Raw genomic sequence first — 6,334 nt, forward strand, 5'->3', positions numbered from 1 at the left:
TTCTTAGAAGTGCTTGTTTGATTGTGTCCCTATTCCTTTGGTGGGTAGCAAAAAAAAAGTATAGAATTTTAAAAAAATTTGTTGTTTCAAATTGATACCTTAGATCACTCGGGGCTTCACGGCCGCTTTTTCAAGTTATCACCTACCCGGGCCCGAAATTTTATTTATTTTCCGATTTTAGCATTCCACTTTCTAGTGTCTCTTAACTAGTGGTTGTTACGCCCTATTTTTAACGGGTTAAAACTAGTTCACAACTTATGACTATATTTCCTCTGGTTTTTTTTTTTTTTTTGAAATTTTTCAGAGTTGCCACCTAATTTTAGGAAATATTAGGAAACCATTTGTAAAATGTAAACTCCATTTTTTAATCTTTGAAACCTGTGAGATTCTAGGTAAGGGTTTTATTTACCCCGAGGGGAAGGTATTAAGCATCCCTCAGAGCCTAACTTAGTTTAATTAACACTAGAGGGGGATTATTTATCTATTTCTTATTTATTATTACCTATTTTAAAGAACTGCTAAAGGGACTGATTTCCTAAGATGATTCATACAAAAAGCAATTTTAAAGTCATTATAATCATGTATATAAATGATTAGTGAGAGTATGTACATGTATTTATGATGTATTTTTATATAGAATAATATAACAAAGGGAGGATTAGTAAATAATGTATATATGTGATATACTTATATCCTATGTAAAGATGGTATATAACGCTTCAAAAATGGCTTTTTGTAATATTAGTAATATATATGATTAAAGGAATTATTGTTTACGAGAGAATGCCTTTGGGCCAATTATTTGGGCCACAATGATAGAGAAACCATTTGTTCTTGCTCGATAATTGATTCGTTATAGTTTAGACCTGCCATTAACTCAACACTAGTAATAATACGAAATTAAATCAATCTTAACTTCAACTAATCGTGAAATACCAAATTGGCAAGCTTCGGGTTTCAACTGGATTAAGAAGGAAAACCAAAGTAAATAAGTTAGCAATTTGTTATAGATCCAAATATACATGTAATACTTGGATACGTAAATTTAGATAGAAATAAATAAGGTTTAAGACTTGAGCCATATTTTCCCCGTTTCTAGTTCTTCGGCCAAACATGTCGTGCTTCCAAATTTCTTCGTTTCAACTTTTGATACATCTTTGTTCTACTGCCTCGCGTTATTTGTACCTCGCAAAAAATATGAAAGGAAAATGTTAGAAAAAATGACTACGCCACCCCGTAGGGTGACGTTTAGGAACATAAATAATATCCCGCGGACTCGTATCAAACTTTGAGAGCTTTGATTACGGAGGCTCAGACTCACGGTTCCGAATATGGCAAAGGAATCCGAAACATGTCTTGGCTGCAGACTAGTGGCCATTCTAGTTGCCTCGCCAAACGCATGTTCGTTCCTACCTTGTGATACCACTATGAGGTCATCAACGCCTAAACTGAGGGATAACCTTTTCGGACAAAGGCATGGCCTCAAATTAAATTTTTTTCATCGGCCCTAGTTATGAGCCCGTTTGGATTGGCTTATAAGTTGGCTTATAAGCTGTTTTCAGCTTTTTTGAGTGTTTGGCTGGCCAGCTTAAAGTCATTTTATGCTTAAAATAAGCTCAAAAAAATAATTGGACCCATTTGACTTAGTTTATCTAAAGCAACTTATAAGCTGAAAACAGCTTATAAGCCAAAAAAAATAAGTTGGACTACCTAACTTATTTTTTTCAGCTTATAAGCTGCAACAGCTTTAAGCTGTAAGCCAATCCAAACGGGCTCTATGTATCATATTCAATCAGTGAGCCTTTATCAAGTGTAGCAATCTGTTCGTTTTTCAGCAAAAAGCAGTAACAATAGGCAGCCACAGACAGCAGCTGCTAGATAGCAGCAAAATGCGGTAATAAAAGAAACGGTAGGCAGTCACAAGTGGCACCAAGGATAGCATTAAAACTTTGAGAGGACAGCCACTATTTTCATCAATATGAGGCCACGAGTTGACCCGAAATACCGCAGAGATGAGTCGGAATATAGCAGCAAACAACAGCTTAAAGTTCAGCACATTCCCTCAAAATGTTTACCAGAAAATTGGTTCATAAACAACTACCCAACCATCTTGATATGCAGCAGTTGTTTCATCTTAACTGTAGCATTGGGACATCAATTATAGCATCTGTTTTGCCTCATAAAATGCAGCAAACACACAGCAGCCATTCTCGCCAAATGAAACAACTGTTCGTGATGGAATATGACACTTTTAGCTCAAGAAAATGACGACAATCTTCCTCAATACTTGCAACGACAACAGTAGATAATTGTCCCCAATTATAGCAGCTCCTTACATCAAAATACAGCACTCCGAACTTTGGAAAAAATATAGCAACTATTTGCATTAAATAACAGTAGCACTAGACCCCAAAGCTACCCAAAACTTGGCTCAAAATCACAACAGCAGCCAGCCAATGTGCAGCACTTTTGAGAGTCTCAATGGGTAGTAACAACTTTACCCAACTTAGGCAGCTCAGGGGGGAAACATAATAGCAAAAATTTGTGGCAACACTTCCCAAAGCAGCAGCTATTTATATCAACAGCTTGCCTTAAAACAAGCAACTGTTTGTAGCAGCAGTGGTCTACAGTTCAACAGCAACTCATGATCATTTGGGATTGGGAAATTTTCCCCAAGTCATGCAAAGAAAAGAGGGGGTGAAGAATGAGTATCAACAAATACATGGAATTCTAATAAGATAATATCAAATGGAATATAAAATACTTGTTTGTTAAAATAATTAATTAATTATCATATTAACATAGGGACTCCTTAATGATAAATGAATTGACACCAAGTGAAGTTACAAACTTATTGACAACTTTCCCTTTTCAAATTAAAGGCTCAAACCAAATCATATGAACACAATGGGTGGGATTCATTTGGGACAAGTAGCAGAAAAGGAAAACTAGATAAAACTCATGAAGTAGCCGCTACTTTGTCAATTAATCCAACTAAGCAAGAAAAAGAGCTTAACATCTAACCAGCACTTAACACACATTAACCAGAAGAGCTGCAACTATTGACACTAAACAAACCAAAGGTATGCTGATCATCTTTAAAAAAAAAAACAGAGATCCCTCGATCACTCAGTTTTATATATGAAATATAAAGACCAACGTTGAATTAAAACAAATGCAAATATGAAGGATGTCTGTGCGCGAGTGTGAATGTAAGTTTCAGAAGGTAACATACTCGAACTAAAGTTGGTATTGGCAGAAACCCAACATACCTATGGCCTACTACTGGCCGCTAACTAGATACTTCATTTTTTAAAAAAAAAAGTTGGGTTTCAGAACACAAATACCACTCCCAACACTTTGGTTGAAGGTTGGATAGTAACACACAAGAGGTGCATTTCTATATAAAAAAAAAAGGATTCCCAACAAAAATGCGTATTATTCTTTTCCAACCTTAAACAAATACATAATGGCAGATTCCTACTACTCAACATGTTTTAATAGCCCTTTTAACTGAACATTTCACTTAAGCTCCTCCAAATGGTACTTCTTTTCTAAGAGAATGACAAATCATTTTAAAAGGTAAATGCTATAGGTAAATTAATGCAGATATTCAACAAGGCACGAATAAGACATATTTCAGGTCAAATTTAACACCATTATTTTAAAAAACTCTTCATTTAACTCCAACAGAAAGGTATTGAAGATCATTTGATGTTTCAAAACTAGCACTTGCAAAATACAAGAAGTTGTTTTGAAAACACTTGATGAAACAAGAGAGTTTAAACTTAAAATAGATCTGAGTTAGAGAACACTGTAATAGATCTTCTTAGAGAGCTGAAATCTTATTGCAAACTTGTTTTATAACAAAATTGACTATTCTTTCTAGGGTAAATTGATTAGAACAAAAGTGGCCAGCTACCAAGAACTTAATAACTTAATACTCAGACGAAATGCATGTTTTGATTTATTCTCACAAAGTAGTAAAATGAGTTCCTTCTACTCCCCATCATGCTAAATAAGAGCAGTGATAATTTCATCTTAATCATAGCTATAGATAAGAATGAACTGAAATTCTTAATCAAAAGTGACTAACTAGGTCTGAGGAACATAATCCAAATAGTCCTATAGTTCCCATAAGAGGAAAGGGAGTAAATAACTATATCACATATTGTCTTCCACAAGAAACTAACAAACCAGACAAAGCTAAAAAAAAAAAAAAAACACTCCTGAAATTTAACTAATTCATACTTGAATTTAAATGAACAGAAAACAAAACTATAGAATAAACTGAAATAGTGAGCAGCATCAGGATTGAAAACAAAGCGACAAATAATGAAGATTACATTGAAACAGAACTGTAAAGCAATTACTTATCTAATTCAAAGAGCATTAGGACTGAACTAATCTATACGAGCTCACAAAAACAACAGAACGAGCAAAAAATGAAAATGAACTAAATCAAGGAAGAAAGTTACCTTTTTGCCGAGCAGTGACGGGGGAGATGTGTGTCGATGAACACCTTTCACATCGAATCAATTTCCAGTGAATGGAAATGACTTCAAAAATTTAACTACGAACTCGAAACTCAGGGCTTTGCCGAGTTTGTAAGTGTTCGAGTTCTTAGGGTGTCAAAACCCATTGTGGGTGTGAAAACTCAACGGTTGGTGTAAAAAACCAGTATTCTGAGTCTCCCGAAACCGCTTGAGGAGCTTGTTTAGCCGAGAACCACCATAGAATTCAACAAAAAACAAACTTAAAGTTAAAAGAGAGATTTTTTTTTTTTTTTAAGAAAACAGATGAGATTTTTTGGGTTATTCAAGAGGAGTTTCCAACACTTGAACCTATCAATCGTAAAGGGGATTTTCTACCCTTCAAAAACTTGTCTCAAAACAGCCAAGGAAGGCCTGCATTTATAGGTAAACACTGAGGGGGTTTCAACAACTTCCTCTAGAGGCTTTTGAATTTCGAATTAAAGAGGGGGGGGGGGGGGGGAAATGGACGTTTTCAACAGATAAGGTGGTGAAAGGGGTGATGGGACCTACCCATGAAATCTACTGAATTTGCACATGGCTCCTGCAAGCTTCAGAGATGGACTGTGAGAAAAGAGAAGAAGGGTGTAGGTAGCGGATTTTATGGGATATTGATGTGGTGGTGGTGAGGTGACGTGATGGGAGGTGGGGTGGCAGCGATGACGTTGGGGTGGCTGTTCGGTTTAGGGCTGTTAGGTGAAGGAGAAAGGGTTGTTGGTTAGTTTAGTTTAGAGATGAATGGGTTAGGGACTTTAGTTAAGGGATTTAGTTGTTTTAGTGGGCTGGGTCGGGTCGGTGGAATTTGTTGGGCTGAACGTTTTTTTTTTTTGGGCCATAGATTTTGTAGAATAGGAATAGGATTTGGCCCAATATTTTAGGTAGATAAATTAATTTCCAACCCCCTTTTTACTCTAATCAATTAATTAAAATATGCTTCCTTGTCCTAAATATTTCCCATAAGATGTATACCTATATAAATTGCAATACAAGTAATTTAATATACGTATTTAGTTTTAAAATAGAGTAAAAGATGATTAATATAGTAATAAATAGGATTAAAGGAAAAATGTCATATAGAATCACCAACGCAATTTTTGAGTGGTTTAATTGTAAAGAAAGATGTTTAGTAATCTCTAATATGAAAATATGATGTTTGGTAATCGTTCAAGAAAACGATAGAAGTCTTTCTTAGTTTTAGAGAAATAATATCTTTAAAAAATAGCATAATAATTAGTGAAAATATTCCAAACTTATTTTTGGTGAATTTTCATGACTGAGGAGCATAGTGAAATTAATTTAAAAAAAAAAGAGGGCCAAAATTGGATGTCAACAGTGGCCATTTAGTAGTTGTTCCTACTTGTGTCTACTAGTTCTTGTGTTCGCATTTCTTTCGTGCTAATTTCTTTCAAGCTTTTCATCGTTTTATTTCGTTGAAACTTTATTGGCTCTCTTCCTTTTTGCTTTAAGTCGTCCGTCATTCATCTAAACAAAAATCCACTCCACCACAAAGGATAAGCAACGTGTGAATTTGATTGGGCGAGCGATTCATCAACAACTTCGAAAGAGCACGGAGTGTGGTAAGGTTGAGAGTTCAATACGAGTGAAGTGAGGCTTTTATTGCTAATCTTGTTTGCTAGTTTTGCAGGTCATCATGTCTAACCAAGGCGATAGGATGCAAGAGGTGGTAGATATGCCATTTATAGCAAGTTCATTGGCTATGATTGTGAATCAAATCTCGGGCATGCAAGCGGGAATGGAAGAGATGAGAGGAGAGATGAATGGGAAGTTGAAGGGTATAGATG

At 35.4% G+C, this 6,334-nt stretch overlaps 1 long non-coding RNA gene across 1 annotated transcript; it reads right to left on the reverse strand.

Annotated features, from left to right (window-relative positions):
• Window positions 1-940: 940 nt before the first annotated feature.
• On the reverse strand, window positions 941-5,504 carry LOC132634687 (uncharacterized). The gene is made up of 2 exons (XR_009580309.1): window positions 4,479-5,504; window positions 941-2,624 (listed from the first exon to the last, which is right to left on the reverse strand). It is a non-coding gene; the product is annotated as an uncharacterized LOC132634687 (long non-coding RNA).
• Window positions 5,505-6,334: the final 830 nt, after the last annotated feature.

This window comes from Lycium barbarum, chromosome 4, assembly GCF_019175385.1.
Source record: "Lycium barbarum isolate Lr01 chromosome 4, ASM1917538v2, whole genome shotgun sequence".
NCBI lineage: Eukaryota > Viridiplantae > Streptophyta > Magnoliopsida > Solanales > Solanaceae > Lycium > Lycium barbarum.